This window comes from Ambystoma mexicanum, chromosome 1q (assembly GCF_040938575.1).
Source record: "Ambystoma mexicanum isolate Mex_15411 chromosome 1q, UKY_AmexF1_1, whole genome shotgun sequence".
NCBI lineage: Eukaryota > Metazoa > Chordata > Amphibia > Caudata > Ambystomatidae > Ambystoma > Ambystoma mexicanum.
The window spans coordinates 459873075-459896273 of NC_090922.1; positions in this window are offsets into that span (position 1 = coordinate 459873075).

Genomic DNA, 23199 nt, shown 5'->3' on the forward strand with positions numbered 1-23199 from the left:
GCTCCAGCCTATTGACTCTTGAATTTCTGTCTAGGAGTGCTCTCTGGTTCTGTCTGCCTTGACAAAAGTATTGCCTATGATTTTTGCCCCCAACTCTCTCTGGGTATCTCAGGTGCTAAGTGTGTTTTTGCCCCGGTAACATTTCTTGCCGCGGATACTCATTTCTTTAGTACGACCTGACTGTCATTACTGTCAAAAAGTGATCGCAAGTGTATTCCGGTAACGTCTTTTGTTTCCCAAAACCGGTCCGCTAAAACGCAGGGTACTTACCTTGAAGTTATTCCGTACAAAGTGAATTGGTTAGTTGTAGTATATTTTACGTGTGGTTTTGAATTAATAGAAGTGTCGTGCTTATAACAAATGGTTTAAAAATAAATGTACTTATATTTTTTTACCTGAAACCTTGAGTCAGTGTTTGCTTGAGTCACAGTAATTGTGATCCCTTTGTGTAATCTCTCCGACTGCTCATATACACTTGAGATAGGCCTGGCTGCTCTGCTACTGCTACCACTTTAACATAGTAGTACAGGCTTGTACCAAAGGTAAAGCTTGTATTGCCACCTGTAGTCTTAATTGTGTGTAATGATCCCTAAGGGCATTGCACAGGATTTTGCCTAACATTTTTGAATGAACGGCACTCAGTGAGTGGGCGCTTATCTTGACCTTTGTTAGCCGTAATCGAATGGGTGACAGATAGTGGGGTGGCAGCGTGGTCCTACCAATCGAGTCATTTAGGGTCTGCACAATCTTGCTATCAGTAAGCCCATCCTCTAGCCACTGAGCCACATCAACAAAGTAAGATTTTTGAATCATGACATGTCAGTCAAATGTTTATTTGATGATGCTGCATTTAGGATCTGCAATGCCAGGTGGGATCAACACATCCTTTCATCTCTCTCCCCTCTTGAGTTATTTATAGTGAAAATAATTCTAAAACACTTTTTCACAACAGTAAAATGCATTACATCTAAAAATGTAACTTTTCCCCCAAATGATTGCTCAACATTCCAACTTGAATATGTTCAACCCAATTAAATGGGTTGCGGCTGTAACCTTGCTATCATAATCCCATGCTGGAACCACTGATCTACTGAGTGTTTTTTCTTAGAAAGCTTACTTTATTTGTTTTATTGTGTTGGTCAAAGTTGTGATGAGTAAAGATGCATCTAGGAAATAGCAATGCCAGGTGAGATAAGCAAATGTTCTTCTCTCTCTCTCTGAGTTATTTGTAATATACATTTACAGAAAAATGCCTTTAAAAAAGGAAACATCATGGACAAATGGGGATGTTGACCTATTTCATACCAATGGAGGACTTATCTTTCAGTTTGACTATATTTGATCTACCACGGGACTTGAATCTGGAGCCATGCAATTGGAAGCACATGCTCAGATGACCGAGCTACTAGGTCTCTCTTTTGGCAGCATAGGATTCTTCATTATGACATGTCAAAGTAGTAATAAATGAAGATGCGCCTGGTTACAAGCAATGCCAGGTGGGTATACCATATTTTTCTGTCTCTTTGTAATATTTATAACAAAAATAATCATAAAACAATGTTTTCTAACAGTAAAATGCATTTACAATGTAAGCTTTTTCCTTCCAAAGGGCAGCTCATCCTACCAGCTTGTTATTCCTTATGCAACAAGGGGCTTGGACCTGTAACCTTCCTATAGACAAACTATTCTCTAACCACTGAGCTACTGGGTCGCTCTTCTGAATTTTTTTTTCTTTCTTTAGGACTATTCTGTCCAAGTTGTGTACTGGCTGTAGATGCATCGGCAAATTAGCAATGCCAGTTGGGATACACTCATCTGCTATTCTCTTTGAGCTATTTGTAATGAAAATAATCATAAAACATTGCTTTAAAACAGTACAAAGCATTCACAGCTAAAACCCACTCCTATTGCCTCAGAATGGTATGCTCAATCTACCAGCTTTTTTTTTCCAATCAATGTGGGGCTTGAACCCACAACATGAATTTTGATAAGTCCTTGCTCTAGCTCTGAGGTACCCGATTTGGCTTAAAAAACAATACCTTTTTCATTATGACATGTTTGTCGAAGGTGAAATGAATAAAGATGCACGAAGGAACTATCAGTGTCAGTTAACATAACTGTATCTCTCTCTCTCTGAATAATGCATATTTAAAATAAACGTCAAACAATGTCTTTATAACTGTGATAAGCATTAAGAAGCATTTCAAGTGTGCTCCTTGAATGGGCAGCAACACATACCAGCCTGAGCATGTTGTATCCCAAGAGGGGCTTGAACCTCCATGCTTGCTACTAATAGGCCCATGCTCTAACCACTAAGCAACGGGGTCACCCTTTAGAGAGTATTGTTTTATTATACCATGCCTGTCAAAAGGTGTAATAGACTAATGCACCTGGGAAATAGAAATGACAGTTGGAAAACATATATACGGTGCTTTCTCCCTTTCTCTCTTTCTTGCTCTCTCTTTCTCTTTCCCTCTCCCTCTCAATCATCTACAATGAAAAGAAACATAAAACAATAACAGTACAATGCATTAAAAACACATCATATGCCCTCCCGAAGGCAGCACAATCTTCCAGATGACCTTTTTTACTTTTTTTGCCACCAAGTGGTTTGAAAGTGCAACCAGGCAAATGGTAAACCCTTGCTGTAACCACCGGGTCTCCGTTTAGTAAATATTGCTTTTTTCATGATGGCATGTCCTGCAAATTTAATCGATTAAAAGCTGGGAAATAGCAATTCCAGGTAGGAAAAGCACACCTGCTGCACTCTCTACGTTATGTGTAATGAAAATAAACATATAACAATGAGTCTCTTTACCAGTTGAGCGGTATCCTGGTGGTATATCTGCTGGAATACGCCCAATTGAATTATCGGTAACGCCACTTGGTCCGGCGGAATTACTGCTGGATTACAAGTGGCGGGTGCGGTGTAATGGTGCATTATTTTTTAGTCCATAGGACTCAATGGAGCTTTTTTCTGCTGCATTATTTCTGCTGATTCTGCCAGTTTTTCTGTTGTGAGTGGCAGAATTTACCTTTGGGATTTTCCTGGAGGTGAATCCTCCACTCTAGGATCAACCTTATAATTTTTACCACTTACCGCCATACTTGTATTGAGGACCATTGTTTTTATAAATGGAAAAAAGCATTAAAAACTAGATTGCCGGGCTCTGCCCTCCCATTGTACAGCATTGTCCATCAGCTCAAGTACTTTCTAAACAAGGAGGGGCTTGAACTTTCAACCTTATCATTGGTAAATCAATGCTCTAACCACCGAGCTACGGGGTCGCATTCTAGAAAGAAGTGTTTTTTTTTCATCTAAATGACATTTTTGTTGACAGTGTAATGGATAAAGACGAATTTGGGAAGTAGCAATGTCCTGCAAAGCCTTAGGCCTTATGGGATTCATGATCAGGGCTTTCTAACCAGGTGTGAAGTTGATGAGGGAAGCCTTCTGATCATACCAATGTTTCACCAGAGCTTGTCCTGCCTTCAACTTGTCACTAGCCAGACCCATCAGGAGTACCATCCTTTTTCTGAGCCCTAACACATAGGCCCTCATTACGACCCTGGCGGATTTTTTCCGCCATCGACGGACTTTTCCGCCATGGCGTAAAGTCCGTTTACGCCATGGCGGATGGCGGACTTACCGCCCCATTCCGAGGTTGGCGGGGCGGTAAGTCCCCATTGACCCATTTACCCTTCCCCATTCCCATTTCGGCCCCATAGGGCTCAATGGGAGTGGGGAAGGCGTTAATTACGCCACCGTACATTACGGTGGCGTAATTAACACCAAGGTCCCATAGCGCCATGGATTTTTACGCCCGCAAAAAGCGGGCGTAAAAGTGACCATGGCGCTTTGGGAACTCGTAGTTGGCGGTAAGGGGTCGGCGCAGCTAACGCTGGCGTAAACCCCTTACCGCCAGGGTCCTAATGAGGGCCATAGTCTACTACTTTGGTAGTAATGGGGGAGTGGGCATATCCCATCCCTCCTTGACTATGGCTAAGGTTCCCCGTACAGGGTGAAGAAACAGAAGTTCAAAGGGGCTGAAGACAACATCCTCTTGTGGTACCTCGGTAGGCAAACAGTAAGCATGGTAAAAGAAGATCGCATTTTCTTCTTTGAGGTTCTTCCAGAGCCCCAATCATACTTTTCAAGGTCCTGTTGAACCTTTCCACCAGACCATTGGTCTGGGGGTGGTATGAGGAAGAAAACTTATAGGTGACCCCACATTCCTTCCACATAGCCTGCATATACTTTGACATGAAGTTGCTGCCTCTATTAGACACAACTTCTTTAGGGAAGCCAACCCTAGTAAAGATGCCAAGTAAAGCTTTTGCAACTGACTTGACAGTCACAGTTCTCAATGAGATGGCCTCAGGATACCTGGTGGCATGGTCGACCAGCACCAGGATAAACCTCTTGCCTGAGGATGTTTGGGGGTCAAGAGGACCAACAATGTTGATCACTACCCTCTCAAATGATACTCTCACAACTGGGAGTGGTACCAATGGAGCTTGGATTGTTGAGCCACTCTTACCAGATAACTTTCAGGAGGCACAACTCCTGCAGTGACTTTCTACTTGCACCCCCATCTTGGGCCAGTAGAAGTGCATGGATAACCTTTGCTTGGTCCTCTTAATTCCAAGGTGACCAGCAAGGGGCACTTCATTCGACAGCTGCAGTAGGAAGGGTCTTACAGCAAGGGGAACCACCAACCTCCTATGGTCTCCTTCTGTAAACTCTGTAGGCTCACTATACAGGAGCCCACCTTCCCAATAAATCTGATGCTTCCCAGGAGGTTCACCATCAAGCTGGGAGCAGGCCTGTCTCCTTAGGCCTTCCAGAGGTGGGCACTCACATTGGCCTTTACTGAATTCTTCCCTGTCAGGACCACCTTCCACTAACACATCTTTTAGTTCAGGATGGTCATTGGGGTCAAACACTTCAGGTATCACCACCCCCTCGTCAGGTCCTGGTGATGGACCAACTACCTCCACCTCAGTGGTAGGTGAGTTAGGGGGAATATTTTCTTTCCCTCTTTTTGATTTTCTGACTCCTTTAGCCGTGGGTTTCCCCTTTGGCTGGGGCAGGGCATTGGTCTTGGCCAGTGCTGCCCTTGTTTGAGACCTTGTGCAGGGTCTGTCAGCAGTATCTCCCACAAGCCCTAAAGCACTGAGATCATTGCCCAACAAGACCTTTCCTGGGACACTCCTCTGGATGCTCACTGGAATCCTGACTGCTGTACCATTGATAGTAAGATTTACAGGTATTGCTGGGAACATGAGAGGTGGGCCATCAGCCAGTTTAGTGGGCATCAGAGTAGCTCTGGCAACTTCCTCTGGGTCTACCAAGGTAGAATCCACTACAGTGTGACTGAACCCACTATCCCTAAGAGCTGGAGTATCTACTCCATTGATCAGAACACTGTCTTTAAAGTAGTGCTTGGTGTTATCTGGAATCCTAGCATAAGCCTCTGAGACTTGAGGCTCCCAGGAACCCAGGGAAACTAAAACGACCTCAGCTTTTATCCCACTGGGGAAGGAGTCTGAGGAGAAGGATGCTCCTGTAATCTCTTCTTCCTCATAGGAGGAGAAGGCCAGATTAGCAAAGTGGACCCCCAAGGTTTTGACCTTACATCTGGGATCCCCCTTCACGTGGTCAGTTGCTCCACAAGCAAAACAAGATCCATTGGGTCTGTTTACATAGGGACGCTTACTATAACCAGAGTTATGTTTTGGAGGCTGACCTCCACTACCCTGTGAGTTCTCTTGTGTATTACCCTTATGTTTCTTTTTGTGGCCCTTTTGGGAGGAAGATTTATCAGTTTCCCCACCCTCCTTATCTTTGGACTTTTTCCCTTCCTCCTGCTTACCAGGATGAGTCTTGTCCTTATGGGACACTCGATGTGACACCCACAAATCTGCTGCAATGGCTAGCTTCTTAGGATCTATCTCCTTTGAATCTGCCAAATGCTGCTTAAGCTCAGGGGAAGAAGATGCAAAAATATGTTCCAGCATGACAAGATTTATCATGCCTTCAAAGGTAGAAACCTTATAACCTTCAACTCAGCCAGTCAAGTTTTTTAAGGATTCGGTGACATAAGATACCCAAGTACGACCTTCTTCTTCTTCTACTCTCTGAATCTTTTTAAGTATTGGGCAGGAGTCTTTCCAACCTTTAAGATGAGAGTCTGCTTCAACATTTATCAGCATTGTCAACTTGTTGAACTTCACATGCATACTCAAATGTATTCAGCCAGTCCATAATGTCATTCTTTTCCTCATACACACTGAGCAGATCTTTTGGAAACCTTGGATGTGAGGAGGCCCCAGACCCATATCCAGGATCCTTGGATCCATTGGCAACTTGAAGCTTGGCCAGATCCAGCTGGTGAGCCCTGTCTTTTTGTTTTTCTGCCTGCTCTATCTTTAGTTTGGCCATATTGAACTCAAGCTCCTTCTGCCTAAACAGCAGTTCTTGCTTCTTGAATTCAAGTATGGCCTCTCCATCAGCACTGGCAGAGGAAACATTAGACATTACCACTTCCATGTCCTCATGGTTGCTGTGGATCAGTGCAGCGGCAGAACCAACAGTTCTACCAGTGAGAGCAGCCCCACCTCCTTCTGCACATTCCTCAGAAGCTATAGCTCTGAGCTGAGCTTCTTGCCAGTCCATGATTCTTTGGATCATTTATACTTTTGTGCCTTGAGAGGAGACTCCTCTCTCGGCACACATCTTTCTTAAAGTGTCGGATCTAGAAGCATTTAAAGTTAACAAGGTACTTGTTTCCATACTGTTAGATAGGACTATGGCCTTTAAAAAGTTATACTACAACAATTCACTATGTGTCCTGGTAGAAATAACTCGAAATGCCTTCACTAGTGTGCAACACTGGATATCTTCAGTCCTATCCCACCGTTGTACACCAATTTGTTAAGAAGGATTTCTGAACTCTGACCTGGAGGGGCAGAGGTTCAGAAGGCCAGCCTAGTTTCTTGGAACAGGGTAACCACTGGACAAGCCAGACCAATCAGGATACCTATGGCAGACGGTCAAGTCTAAGTCTCAAGAGGGGTGAGGGTGACTGAAAGACCTCAATGAGCACACAAAGCAAGGACACTTACAAATTACTCCAGAAAGGTGTTATATTAAAAATATATACACATTTATTACAAGGTCTTTGTAAAATAGACCATAGCAAAGAATCACAGTAATACTAGAAGGTTACCAGACATTTGGTCGAATGCATTTGATCGAATTACAATATGGTCGAATCAATTTGGTCGAAAAAATGGTCGATTTTTTTTTTTTTTTTTTTTGGGTGGTCCCCCCTCCCAACCCCTGTTTTTGGTGTTAAAACACCTTTTTACCTTTTTTTACCTATACTAGAGCAAAAAAAAAAAAAACTTAAAAAAAAAAAATTCGACCTTTTTTTTTCGACCAAATTGATTCGACCAATTTGTCATTCGATCAAATATATTCGACCATTTGACTGGACACCATACTAGAATAAACCAATACATCAATATCAATGCAATATATATATACAAGACCCCTGGGGTCTAAGGGGTTAAAAGCACGAAATATGCAGACCACCTAGATGGGGATGAAAACAGGCAGTACAAATAATCTTTAGACCCAGTTCCACATCGAGAATACACCTAACTTAAGAGGTAGTCCAAGCCCTACGAGGAGAGGAGCCTTATGCTCAAAAGTACATGCAAGTGCTTGTGCCAATGGACAAAATAGGGTCTCTTCAAGGGTCTCTAGCAGCTCAGGAAGGTGAAGAACAAGTTCCCACTATTCAAACAGGAACTCCACTTGAGGGCAGAGGCAGTTGGAGAGTTCGGGATGGAGTCGCTATTTCACAATAGCTGTGGAAAGGAAAGGGGCCCACAGGGGCCACTTTGTGTGTAAAAATGGGCTCCTGTGCTAGGGGCCACCATTTGGGGTAAGGATTACTCACCGGTCCCCGATGCAGGCAGACCCAAACTCCGCCAGTACAGTCCACTTCGCTGGCAGGTTTGAATGCGACAATCAGGACGTCTCGACACTGTGTAGTTCCCGAGATGCAGCGAGGATTCCCAAATGGGACAGTGGCAATTTCTCTGCTCAGGGTAGAGGAATCGGCCCAATTCCACTGCAGCAGACTTCAGGGGCAAGGGGGTCAGAAATGCAGCGAACTTGCACAGGTCTTTGCCACAGCAGGGCAACACGGCAACCGCGTTTACTCCGGTCCGGGTACACTTCTCTCACTTCAGACCTGGGAACGCCAAGTGTACCAAATTCGCTGTGAGGGTGCCGTGGACACAGAGTTAGCAGTTGGCCAAGTTTAGAGGGCCACCTCGAAACGGCGGCGGTGACAGAGCAAACGTCCTGTATAAGCTGGTCAGCCCACTGGTTGGCACACACACAAGGCATGCAGAAGCCCACGAAAGCATTGGGTTTTGCAGGAAAGTGCATGACCAAATAAGGACTAACCTGGGTCCACTCGACCTGGGGAAGGCGAAGGGGCAAGATGGCCAAAGGACAGGACAAAGAACCTCCATTTTGGAGCCAGGCCACCTATTCTTGCCAAGCGCGGTAAGTGCGGCAGCATGGCAAGAAAGGGTTAAAAACATAAGAAAACAATAGCTGCCACCAGTCCTGTCCGTGACACATCTGCACAGTTCATAAAAAGTCCAGTGAAAGTTTCTAGGACCTTTGGAATGACTAGAGACCCAAGTGTACTGGAAGGTAAGTTACATTTTACACTTGTTACATGTTGCACAAAAGTTGCAACATGAGGAAAGGACTAAGGGAAACAAAGTCTCCTAGTACTGACTGCCATGCCAGTTTCCCCATACAAAGTGAGCGAAAGCCCAGAGGAGTGCAGCTGAGGGCTGTGCTTCTCTGGCAAAGTTTAGTTCAGGGTGTAAAACAGCAGCAACAAGTTTGGGGGTTGACACATGGAGGGAAAATTACATTCAAATATAAAATCTTTCCTAACACCCGGCACCGCAACACCCCCACTGCAGTGAAGGGGGACAGCGGAGTGGAGCTGAAGCAGACGGAACAAAGGTAAAAGCGGGGCAGCAGTTAGAGAGGCAAATCCAGCACTAGTTCATCCGGCACGAACCAACGAGGCACTGCCGGGACCAGCAAATAGAAGCAGCGAGTGGCCTGTGGCCCTTGCAGTTGGCAGAGAAACTCCTGGTGCAGTTCTGCAACCTACGCTTTGCCCAAAGAACGAGCAGTGCCACAAGTTACAGCGCCGGACTGCGGACACAACGCGAGGGCGCATTCAAAAGTCGGTGAGTGACTCCCGCCGGACCCCCCAGCTAAAATATCCATACGGTGTCGGCTCCTCAGCCCGTAACCAGAGGCCACAATACATGGCTGAGTGGGATCACCCAGCCTCATCAAATCCGCACCGGTGCAGAGTCTCCTGGGAGAGAGACGAGCAACGCGAGGGACATGCACGCCGCTTTGCAGCATTCCAAAGTCGGTGAGTGATTCCCGCCGGACCCCTCCCCGCTAACATATCCATACGATGGAAGAGAGAACCGCACTGAGAAGAGGGGACACAAGTATATGACTCCATGAGGAACGCCACACACACAGTCCTGATTTTCCCCACAAGGACCAAAATTGCGGAGGCAAAGGTAAACAGGCCACCATCACGGCGCAAACGGAAAATTACTCCAAGCAACCCCCTACGTGTGACCTCCTAGCGGCAAAGGGCACATGCAGCGACGTGAATTGTGCCAATAAGAGCCCATGACTTTAATGGAAGAGGTAACCCACTACCACCAGAACATGGATACCTCTAATAGCGAATGCCATAACACGTGCCTCACTCAAAGGAATCGCAAGAGGTGCACAACCGTTCACTCGACATAAGAAGACCACCCTGTGAGTCAGGGTTCTGCTCACAGCACACCCGCCACCCTCACAGGGGGAAATCACACATGGATCGCTGTCCCCTTCACAGCAGATACAAATAAGTGTGAAGAAGCGCACGTAATCACGCTCCATAAGCAAATACACAGCCAGGAGAACCTCTCAACACTGATCCAAATATGAGCACAAGGCTGCATATCAGGGAACCGGAGAAGCAGCGCAATATTCCCCCAGAAGTGCTACCAAGCTACGCTAGGACTGGAGGTCTGCCCTCAGCCTGCCATGTTCCTTTCACAAACATACCTGATCCCACAATAAAAAGGGGACCCCAAAGGACTGTCATCTCCCTTCCAGTCTTCTGGCCGCCGGACTCCGGTGCCTGGCTACTAGTCGGAAGCCCCCTCTTTCCGGAATCATTCGGAAAACCGCTGGATATACATTTTTGAGGAGGCAGCGCCACAAGACACCATGCCTACACAACAACTGCATCAATCCCTCCCTAAGGTCAGAAGAAGAAAATTGCAAATAATATCGTCAAAAAAAGAAGGGAAGGAGCTGCACAAAAGGTAGCGGAGCAACCCATGCATTGCTGATCAACCATTGCCCCATCTAAACTCTGAAGATAGCAAAACGCCCAGGGAGATATTTTGAGGCCACGTCAGTGGTGATACGGGGCGTGTGCCTCCTCTAGTAAATCAACCAACATATGGACACAAGACTGAAACTGGCCAAATATGCCTACTCTCCATCACCGCCCTCCGCAGATAGCTCAAGCACAGTGACCATGGAGACATCTGGAGCAGAAGCTGCAGCGACAAAAGGGGACATTGATACTCTTCTGAGTGAGATAAAGAACATGGGTGCCAATTTGGGTGGGAAAATAGACAGGATGACACAGCGAATGGATAGGATGGAGGAGAGATTGGAAGGTGTTGAAAACAATCAAGCCTCCATAGACACTCTCGAAACCTAGATGGACCTCAGAATAAGAGAGATAGAGCAAAGGGAGGAAGAATTCCGCCTAAAATTGATGATTTGGAAAACCGAGAGAGAAGGAACAACTTATGCTTTTCTGGCATCCCTTAGCAAGACGGAGAAACAGAGGGAGACCTCAGGAAAACGATTCACGAAGACATCAATGAGCCCAAAACCGAACGGATACATAGAGCTGGTGGACCAAATGGGGGCCCGAGATCAGTCCTTGCCAGGTTCCACAGGTACCAGGATAGAGCCAGGATCCTGGAGAAAGCCAGAACTGGAGGCCCAATTGTTAGGGAGAATTCTCTGTTTAGGCTGAATTTCCTAACCTAGTGATTCCCCCAGCAGCTTTGCTGGATTTCTGGAGTTTGTTTTTTCCATCCTGCCAAGAGTGAGACTCTTTTCCTCCCACTCTTGGACATGAATGTGTGTAATTCCTTTGAATGTCAATGTGTTCTATGGGCTATGGGGTCTTTTACTCCATAGGGTCTCATATGTTTTTCTATGTGTGTTACACCGCACCCTACGTGCCGTAACACTGGGGCGTCCTAGCGGACCTCCACCATAGACTCCATACTCGGGGACTGACTACTGTCTCCCCGGGGATGTAAAGTCACCATTGGCTTTACTAGACCTAAATTTACTAACAGAACTAGTACAAACCATCTTATTGTGGACGTGCTAGTAGGGGTAATTCGATTACTCCTTGGTCTGTTGCTTGAGGGGGCACTGTCCCGTCCCCCCTCGTCGAGTTTTGGCTGGTGGCAGTGGAAACCTCTTGTTATGTTCGACCCCAAACATAACCCTATGGGATTCGTCCCATTGTTGGAGATTGATACTTTTCCTCGTTAATCTCTAATGTACCACCGGTCTACTTATCTTAAATAAGTTTATTGGATGGTATTTTCTGCCAGAACTCGGTTTTTAAAATGGCGTCTGTGTTCGTCTCTGTGACTCCTAAACCAAAGGTTGAGCCCTTTGTTCCACTTTTGGCGGGCCTCTGTACAGAGACCCTCCAAAGTGGTGCCATTCTGTCTGGGTTACCACAGGGGTGTGGGAGGGGGTTTAGGCACCCTGGACCGAGTTGCCTTGCCAACTCCGGTCGCACTCTGGAGTGATTGGCCCAAGTGGTGAGCCTCCCCGCTCACCACTTAGCGAGTGTTGATTGACAGCTAGGCTGAATGAATGGGGGTTTTCTGCATAAAAGCAGGGCTTTTGGGACTGGATCTTCAGAAGTCGCCACAGGACCTAAAAATCTGACGAGGGTAACGCTGAGCTGACCTGCAATGACGACACCTCCGGTGGAGCCCTGCTGAACCGACTCACCACTTCCCGACGACAGAGGAGATCTCCCTGCCGGAGAGTCTCTTCCCCTGACTGGTGGGAACAACCAGACCCCTTTGCTTTTTCTTCGCCTCAGGACGCGGTGGTCGAATTGCCGGTGCAGAGCACCCCGGCAACCGGATAGCCACTACCCCTGTACCGCGACCAAAAGGTGGTGCCTTGTGACGGAGCACTCCGCGGCTGGTCTCTTCCCTGGTGGTGCACCGGACTTCACTTTTCTTCGACGACGAGATCATCTCTACTCTTGGCAAAGACCCGACGTGCATCCACCACCAGGAACAACTGCCCCCGCCGGAGCTGTCTCTCCACAAACAAGGTACCGTGTCCGCCTGGCTTCCCTTTCGATCGGTTCGAGTGAGGTGTCTTAATCCTCGCCTTTCCGTTGGGTCGCCTCCAAGCTTTCTCTAGCGTGTTGTTCTGAACTGGTTCAATCTGCCGATAACAATTTGCTACAAAGACTCGAACGCATTTCCACTAGAGACTTTTTGGGACATATCGCCTTGCCTCTCTCCGAGTGGGCCTGGCCTCTGAACTTTATGATCTATTGTGGTTCTTGCCTTCTTGCCTTGCATTTTACCCGTGAAGTATTGAACTGTGTTGATTTCGTAACCTGCCTATTTTTCTCTCCCGTCCTAACTAATAGTAGAGTGCCATCTAGGTTGAGGCATACACCTCTGTCTGTAAATAAGTGATGCCGGTAGAACCTAGACTTGTCGAAATATTGTTAGGGGGTTTGATCGTTTCTTCTTCGTAGAGTAATTGTAATTGAAGTGTTTGCCGTGATAGTGCCATAGTGTTTTCAATAGATGTTCCGTTATAAATAAATACCTTAATATCTTTACACTGAAGCCTTGTTGCGTGTTTGCTTGTCTTACTGTGAAGAATTGTCCTATATTGTATACTCCACATACTGCTTAACTCTTCTTGAGAGAAGTCTGACTGCTCAGCCGCAGCTACCAAGTGAATCTGTGTGGTACAGACTGCTACCAAGTGGGTTTACTGCCAAACATCTGTAGTCCTAAATCTTTTGCAGTGGTCCCAGAGGGAACTGCACAGGTTTCCGCCTAGCACCACTCACATTTGGGGGTTCTCAGATTACTATCTTTCCGGACCTATCGTCGCTAACTCTGGCCTTGAGGCATATGTGCGGCCTCTGACGAAATGGCTTAAGGAGAAAGAAACTCGATATAGGTGGGGATACCCCTTCTCCCTGTCCTTTGAGCAATGCAGCAGGAGAATATGACTGAAATCGGAGAGGGAAATTCGTGACTGTACCACTGAACTTTTGGGGACGCGCCCTGAAGGAGGAGAGCAAGAAGAGGCAGGTCAGAATGGAGGACGTTGGGAACTTCAGGGACCACGAAGGAAAAGAATTAAGGGATCAAGGAAATACAGACGTTGTAATATCATGCCCGACAACGAGAAATGAATATAATGACCGGCCAGACAGAAGCTAACACTTTGGGCACAAGAGTTCTGGGATGAGCGGACCGACACAAACTGGGTGCCTCGAGCCGCAAGAGCTTCGGACACTGTCTGAATGCCCTATGGGGCAAAAATGGGAATGGGGAAGGGCCATGGAGAAAGGGGGATTTACCGCCCCGCCAACCTTGGAATGGGGTGGTAATTCCCCTTTCCTCCATGGTGGTCCCGGTATGGTACCGGCGGCAACCATGGTGCTAATAGCACCATGGTTTACCACCTACCGTGTAATGAGGCCCTAAATATTGACGCAAAAATAAATACCAGGATTCTGGCAGCCCGACTTGAGATCTGTATGCCGTGCCTGATACACACGGATCAAGTCGGCTTCATACTGGGTAGACAAGGGGCAGACACCATGAGGAAGACCCTACACCTAATAAATGAATCCCGAAATATGAAGAATGAACCTGCTCTCCTCTCAGTAGACACGGAAAAAGCATTTGACAGGGTAGAATGGGGCTTTCTGAAGGCAGTCCTCTGAAAATTCGGAATGGGCCTGAGGTTCAGGGGAGGGATCCAGGCGATATACACAGCTCCCAATGCCTCTGTCTTTGTCAATGGTGAATACTCCTGATGGTTTGAACTAGGTAGAAGTACGCGACAGGGGTGTCCTCTCTTGGCTATTCTATTTGCTCTCTCAGTGGAACCCCTAGCACAGAAACTGAGAGACAACCCCTGGTCGAGGGACTCAAACTGGGAGCCACGGAATACAAAGTAGCCCTGTAAGCGGATGACCTACTCCTACACATCTCAAACCCCATTACTTCGATCCCCAGAGCACTCCAGCTAATTAAAGAATACAGCACCTTATCAGGCTTCAAAATTAATGAAACCAAATCAATATTATTTCCCCTATACATACTTACGCAGGCAGATCTACACATACTTTCCCCTTTGGGGCTTATCCTCTAAAATGTCAAGATTAAATACCTAAGCATACAGATGACGAGAGAAGTTACCAAGCTCTATGAAGCCAACTTTCACCCCTCCTCCAGAAGTTCCAGGCTGAACTAGCCAAATGGAACAGACTTACGATATCGTGGATGGGTAGACGCGATAAAAATGGTGCGTCTCCCTCACTTTCTCTACCCCCTCCAAATGCTCCCCATACGAATGCCAAACTCCTTCTTTGACGAGACTAAAAGAGCGATAGTAAAGTACCTTTGGGATGGTAAAAAGGCGAGAGTGGCCTACAACACTTTAACACTACCAAAAGAGAAGGGAGGGATGGGACTTCTGGACCTGAAAAAATACTACGAAGCTGCCCATCTCCGAATATTGATCCCCCAGCTCCGAAATTGTAAAGAACCTCAATGGGTGGGAATGGACAACCACTACTTGTCTCCAGCAACCGTCTCAGAGTGGGTATGGGTCCCGTGAAACAAATTAGTATGGTGATTAAGAAACCACCCCATACTGGGAATCATCTGGGAAATCTGGCAGGAAAGAAGGAATATAAAGGAGATAACTTCTTGGCCATCCCCTCTGAGTAATCCATGGGCCCCGGGCATCAGGGAGAATATGCCTAACTTAGAAAGATTTCAATTCTGGTTCGAAGCAGGCCTAGAGAGAGCAGGTCAGCTAGGGAAGAACCGGACCTTTCTTACGACCTCTGAATTAGGCGAGAACCTTGGGCTGAACCCCCTCCCCGTATTTCACTTTTTGCAGATTAAGGGCGTCCTGACAAGGACAGAATGGAAAGGTAAGGTGGACAGGGAACTTACCTCCTTTGAGAAGCTCCTTAACTCTAGAACCGAAATGAAGGGTCCAATATCTGCCATGTGCAGGGAATTTGTAGAGGCAGGTGGGGGCCCCATGCTACACTTGAGGAATAGATGGGAAAGAGACCTGGGTGAAGAGATGGACCAGAGTATGTGGACCAGGTGGTGCAGGGCGGCCCCCAAAGTATCTATAGCAAACCAATACAAGCTTCACGCAATCAAATTGCTACACAGGTGGCAATACGATCCACTTAGACTCTCGAGAATGTTTCAATCACAAAGCCCGCTATGTTGGCAGAGTGTGGGGCAATAGCAGACTACTGGCACATGTGATGGGAATGCCCTAGAATCAAAGTATACTGGAGCGGTTCTTAGGGTGGATCAAAGACCTCGATGAAATTTCACGGTCTGTGGATCCCTTTATGGTTTCCTTCGGATTTGAGAAATGTGAAGACGAAAGGGAGAAAATCAGGGGTCTAGCAGCTCACTTATTGTGAGCAGCCTGAGCCACCCTGGTCACCAAATTAAATCTAAACAAATGCCAAGCAAGGCCGAATGGGCTAATGTTGCATCAAACATATGTGTTATGGAAAAAATCACTGCAACCCTACATGGGACAGTGACCCAATGTGACAAATTATGGGGAGACTTTGTTTGTAAATACATGCCGGGAACCAATCAGTAAACTGTGAAACGAAATTGCAGGGACACACCCAGCCATCTGGGGAGGACACTTCAACCTGTTGCGAAGGAAAAGACATTTAATAATTTCGGAGAACCCTACGTTTAAACAAACCATGTCAGTGTTTATATTAGATATGTTCGAATTTATATGTTATTGAACTGAAGAAGAAGGGGAAACAATGTTTTGGGGGGGGAAATGTAATTTGATTGAATAAAGCACAGGCCTTAGTTTGGGGAGAGCGATGGAATTCTATCTACATATGTTATTTTAAAAAGAAGATCTGCTCTTTCTTGAAACATTGTTATGTAATGCCCTGTTGTATGACCTTGAAAAAATGCAATAAACTTCAATTAAAAAAAAAAATGTGAAAACTTTATTTAGAAAACAAAACAATGCATTTTGTTTTTAGCCTATTTTTTATTTAATTGTATATGGTTAAACAATGTTCATCCTGTACAATAAATTACACTTTTAAAAATCAACAGCAAGGGATTGCCATAATTACAATTTTCCACAAAAATTGCTTTTACAACACATTGGCCCTCATTACGACCCTGGCGGAAAGTGACTGACCGGACCGCCACAGCGTAAATAGCGTTTCCGCCATTGCACGAAGGAGCAAAGTGCGGCCCATTCCGACCCATCGGGCACGAGCACCACGGCATGGCGGAAGTGCAAAGTCCGCGATGGCGGAAATGACCCCAAAACGGCCCACACCGCCGCCGTACGGCGCCCTAGGTGCAATAACGCCACCCATCACAGCGGACACCGCAGTGTGCGCCTACCGGAAAGTACGGTGACCGTAAATATACGGAAACGGAAGTAAAAACATGGGCCCGGAACGGGAAACATCCCGCCGTACACCTATAAAACCACTAAAACCACACAACCACTAAAAACACTACCCTGAGACACACCCCAACCCGTCATCCACCCTAGCGAAACCAAGAAAAATGGGAAAAGTAGCGAAGAAAGCGTGCGACCGCAAGCGGCAGGTCCACTTCTCCCGTGAGGAACTCACCGTGCTAACAGAGACCCTCCAGGAGAATGCTGCCGTCGTCTTCTGCACACAAATGACCAGGACGGCACTTGCAAACAAGAAGGCCATATGGGCTCTGGTGGCACAGCGGGTAAGTGCGGTGGGGACCGCACCCCGCACCCCACAGCAATGCCGAAAGCGATGGGACGACTTGCGGATACGCATCCGCAGCATACTCTCTGCCAACCGCAACATTGCCACAGCCACCGGGGGAGGTCCTGAATCACCCATCAAGTTGACCCCCTGGGAAGAAATCTGTGCCTCCACCATCGGAATGGAGAGCATAGAGGGAGTCGGAGGGATGGAGAAAGGAGTGCAGACATCCGAAGATTCAGGTAGGTGGGCCAAATAAAACAATGCTAAATCCACAATGTCCAATCATGTGCAGTACCATGTGTCCACATAGTGCAACAGAAACACATGTCCAGGAGAACGTCCACACACATCCGCCTGATAGCGCACTTTAAAACTCACAATAAATACATAAATAATTAAAAACCCCTAAAACACCCACTACACGTGCAGCAGGCACACCCTAACTGCAGGCTGCCAAACAACTGCACCCTCACTCCACACACAAATGAAACCACCTCCAAGGCCCCGACCCAAATCACCCTCAGGTACCACCCCAATGCATGTGATACAATGCCATTCCAATACCCACAGACCCATTAATAACCCTCGCCCTCCTTTACTCCACCACAGGGTCCGATCCAAACGACGAGCATCAGGACACCCCTACCAGCACACCTGCAAAGAGGGCCAAGACCAACGGCCAAAGACCCTCCACCTCAGCTGCACGCATCAAGACACGGCAGCAGCACAAATCAGGTGGCAGCACAGAGGAGGGAACATCAACAGGCACCCCAGCAGCCAGCATGCCCACAACACCACCACCACAGGTCCCCCCAACGGATGCCACAGAAGGCACTGCCTCTGGTGGCAGCAGCACCATAGGTGACACCCCATTGATGGCAGCATGCTCCGACACAGAAGACGGGGATGTCGAAGTCAGATCCATCCATGACCTGTCCCAATCCCCCTGTCTGTCCCATCCCGTACAACATGAGGATACCACGCAGGGGCACCCACAAGACGACGACTGGCCATCCCCCACAAGCCCTGTGGCAAGGCAACATGAGGTCAACAGCCCCTCTGTGACACCCCCGCAAATGGCCATGGCCCAGCAGAGGCAACAGTCCCTCGACCAGTTAATCGTGCAACAGCAGCAACTGGCCACGCTCCTCAAGGACCATGCCGATGAATGTGGGGCACTAAGGCAGACATAGAAACATCAACTGAGACACTTAGGGCAGAAATGGTGAGAAGTACAGAGACACTAAGGGCACAAATGGAGAGTAGCACCGAGAGCCTGAGAGTCCAAATGGAGACTAGCACCGAGAGCCTGAGAGTCCAAATGGAGAGTGGCACCGAGAGCCTGAGAGTCCAAATGGAGAGAAGCACCGAGAGCCTGAGGGGGGAACTGCATGCGACGTCCACAGACGTATGTGCCGAACTTGCCGCAGTGCGCCGTGTGCTCACTGAGCTCTCACAAACACTTAGGGACATGCATGGACGTGAGCAGGCAGAGACATCATCCGTTGCAAGTTCCGTCCAGGGCAGCCCCCAACGTAGATCTGGGAGGAACCTGCGCTCCACAGGCAGGGGTGCCCCTGATACCCGCAGAGGGGGCTTGCAATAGCGACAGCCCACTGACAATGAGCATCTTTGGACACTGGTGTTCGGGGGGAGGTAGGAGGGTGGAGGGGGTGTGTTGGGCTCACTTGGGTGGCGGGTCGATAGGGTGTTCAATATGATATCACATATGCCATAAACAGTGCACGATCAACCAATGTGATGTGTGGACAATGATCATTGTGTACTAGGCCATCATAGGCGTACAGTCCATATTGTGCATGTACCAGACACACACAGTGCCACGAGTACCGTGTCCATGTATCAGCCACCAGGCGTGAGTGCTAGAAGCATGCATCAATGAGATGCTGACGAATGTCACGGCCCTCCGGTGCCTCGCAGACTCCTTGAGGTGCTGCCACATCCCCACCCTCATCATGACCATCATCAGGTGCTTGCAGTTCTGCGTCAGGGGGCATGGGCACATTTCTACGTACGCACATGTTGTGGAGCATGACACATGCCATCACCATCTTTGCAACCTTCTCATGGCGGTACAGGAGTGCCCCGCCAGACCTGCTGAGGCAGCGGAAACGAGTCTTCAGTAGGCCGAATGCCTGTTCAATGACTACACGGGTACGTGAGTGGGCATGGTTGTAGTCCTCCTCATGCTGGTCCCGTGGGTTCCGGACTGGTGTGAGGAGCCATCTCTTCAGTGGATATCCAGCATCACCTGTATGTGGACGATAAACGGATTATGTGGAATGCCATTGCTACGTACGCACACCACCCCCCCCCCTTCCTGCCAGGTCATTGCCGAATCACATACCCCACATTATCATGCATGTAATGAGACTCACCGAGTAGCCAGGATCTGTTCCCTGCGTGTCGCTCCATGTAGCGTGGTATTGTAGAGTTCCTCAAGACCAAAGAATCATGGGTTGATCCAGGGAATCGGGCACAACAATGTGTAATGATCCTGTTGGAGTCACACACCATTTGTACATTCAGGGAATGAAATTGTTTTCGGTTGCGGTACTGGGCCTCCATGGCATGTGGGACGACCAATTCAACATGGGTGCAGTCGATGGCACCAATGCAACCCGGTATGCCGGCAAGTGCATGGAATCCCACTTTCGTGTTTGTAATTTCCTGCTCCGAGCGTGGTAGGGAGATGTAGTCGTCTGCGTGCTGCAGAAGGGCATCGAGCACTTGCAATAGTGTCCGTGAGAACAGTGGCTGAGAAATGCCATGCAACTGTCCGACTGTGTGCTGGTAGGTGCCTGTGGCCAGGAAGTGGAGTACAGACACCACCTTCAGTAGGGGTGGGATGGCGGTTGGGCTATCTATCATGCTGACAAGGTCAGCCTGTGTCATGTCCACAATGGCGGCTATGGTGTCCCGGTCCAAACGGTAGAGGGTGTGGATCTGCTCATCAGTGAGGTTGAACGGATGTGCTCGGAGGCGTGGGATTGCGGCCTGCCTGCGTGGTGGTAGTGGCTGTGCTGGCGGCCCTTGCTGGCCCTGCCTTGCCCTCCTCCTCCTCCTGCGTCTCCTCCGTGCGGCCGGTTGTAGTTGGTGTTCGTCTTCTTCTTGGAGTTGGAGTACTTGCAGTGCTATCAGGTCCCCCAGGGCCAACATCGCGAGTCCTGCCGGTAGCATTTCGGAGTGGGTGTGGTTGTGGGAGGGGGTTGGGTGTGCAATTTATGTGTTTCCAAGCTGTATAGCCTCCACCTGTGGTGATTCATTCCACCTGTGCAAGCTGCAATCCCCTTTGGGCGAGCACGTCCCGCACACAACGCTGCAAATCGACGCATGGCATCTTGCTATTGCAATCATGTATTTGTACCCGATGGCCGTGTAACATTTGTTGATATGTACATTCGGCTATGGTCCCATTGTTTCACATACAATCTTTGCCGTCGCGAACAGACTTGTGAAGGGTCAGTGGAACGTAGTACTCGAGTAACGGTGGGCCCTCATGCATCACTGTACCGAGTTGCACCGACGGGCGGGGCGTCCCATTTGTGGGTGAAGGCAGTTGCCATTTTCACACACAGCCGCACTAGATGGATTAATTTGTGATTTCAAACGGCCACAGATGCCTTTTCGACGTGATGTTGCAAATGAGGAATTCGAAGGGCGGCGCTTTCGGTTTTCAGCTCGCGGCGAGGAGATGCCCACAGGTCTGACTGCAAATATAACGTTCTATTGTTCAATGTCCTTGAGACAGGGGCCATGGCGAGGAAGCAATGATTGATATGAATAGTTTGGGATGCGCAATAGCGACGTGGGCGATGAGGCCGGACGTTCCCAAATACATGTTACTTCACAACACTGGAATTACGGGCTGGGGCACTGTGGATTTTGCAGGCTGCATAACGCACAGACTCAATGGATATTTCTAATGTTATGTGAGTAAATGTTCAGGCGTTTTTATACCGGGATGAGGGAATGATGAATGGATGCATGGGCAGATGATTTGATACAGAGTTTGCCATGTTCAGGTCTTCTTGGAATCTATCCGCCTCCCCTGCGCTATGTGATGCAGGGCTGCCATAGTGGGACCATCGTCTATCTGGCCTTGTTGAGCCCTCCCTTTCTCGACGCGCCTTCAGACACTTGTGTCCATGCACGTTAACAATCCCATCAGATGGATTCTGTTTTCACAGACGCATGCACAGGTACACTCGTTTGTGATGGTGTTTACACCTCGATATAGATGGTTATGAGTCGCAAGTGGTTTTGGGGTGGTGATGATCCTTTGGAGTGGGCTAGCATGCATATGGCTGTGGATTCAGTGTGATCATTGAAGTGAGTTGTTCGGATGTAGTTCTGATGGCCATTCTGTTCTTTTTCTTTTCTTTTGGTTGACAGGTATCTCCTCCCCTTTTGCCACTGCCATCTGTATGCCACTCCTGCAGATGGCTTTTACTCCCGACACCTGCTGCTTCGTGTTAATCAGTGGAGCAGCATTACGATCTTATGGGACGATCGCCAATGGGCCACATGCCCTTACGCAGTACTAGTGGCTCGGAGCAACATTTCGGCCTTTCAGCTGGACTAGTACCTCCCCATTGGGACGGCCCTGCGGTTCTGTGCGCTTCCATGTTGCCTTTTCGTACGTGAATGTGGCTCTGTGTACCATGATGGAACAGGGCGTCACACAAGTAGTGGCTGGTCATTTCTTGCGGATGCAGCCCACAATGGTGAAATGTGTTTTGGAGTTCATGGCCTGATGGCTGTATGGGCTTGGTGATTTTGTTGTGCATTAAATTTCTATTCTGATTTGGCCCGTGTAGCGTTCTTCTTTGCAAGTGATGTGGCATATTCCTATTTGGGGAGCGATGTATTGTGAGGAGATCTGCATTGGGTTCCAGCTTCGGAGTTTAGTTGCGTGGTACTGTACTGGGCGCGTTTGCCTACGAAGCCCGTGAGGTCAGGGATGGGGGCTGCCAATATGACTGTTTGAATGTTGTCATGCTCAGGGGCGGGGGATTGGGTTTTGTGTAACAGATGCCGGTCAGCCAGGTGGACTGGTGGAATGATGTGATTTTCGGAATATTGCTGGTCACAGGTGCCTGTGTTTGCGTGCGTTTCTTGGTGGGGGACTGTGGTCATGTCCATTGGGATGGCTTCTGTATTCGTGCCATCTGTGCCCTGCAGCTCCCATTGGCCCCTCTTGTGTTTCATTTGTTCGTTGGCATGCATGGGTGACTTGTACATTTCGATGGTTGCATTGTGACTTCATTGCACCTACGGGGAGTTGTACTTTGTGGGCAGGGAGCGGTGTACAGGCACTCAGTGGGGCCGTTTACGGTTGATTCGCGATGCCGTACTTCTCACCATGGCGGAATGGTACATTCCGCCATGCTTGATGGCGTTAGGTACATGTCCGCTAGGGTCGGAATTAGCGTACCCTTGCGCCATGGTGGTGTTTACGGTTTGGCATGGCGCGCGCGCGCGTGCTTGGTGCAGTTAGCGTTGGCGTTCACTACGGTGTCGCTAATGGCTTCGTACTTTGCGGTGACGGGTCATAGTCGCACCGAGCGCTATTCGATGGCGGTATTGCATTTCCGCCATCGTTTTCCGAATTCCGCCAGGGTCGTAATGAGGGCCATTGTCATCATATCACTACATAATCACATTACATTACTATTACAATTCTGTTGGCTTAAAACCCAATATAAAATGCATATCATGCTAAAAAAGAGACACCTATAAAATGGACAATCATAAAATCATCTCCTGCTTAAATTTCTCCAAATACTTAATCTAACCATGGCCTAGTTAAACGTACATATTGACCACTAAACAAAATGGTCCTCCATGCCTCCTCTGACAGTATCTATACTGATTGAACATTTTTCCCAACAACAACAAGAGGTGCTTCATGGTCTAGATTTCAAAGGTGACCTTACAAAAA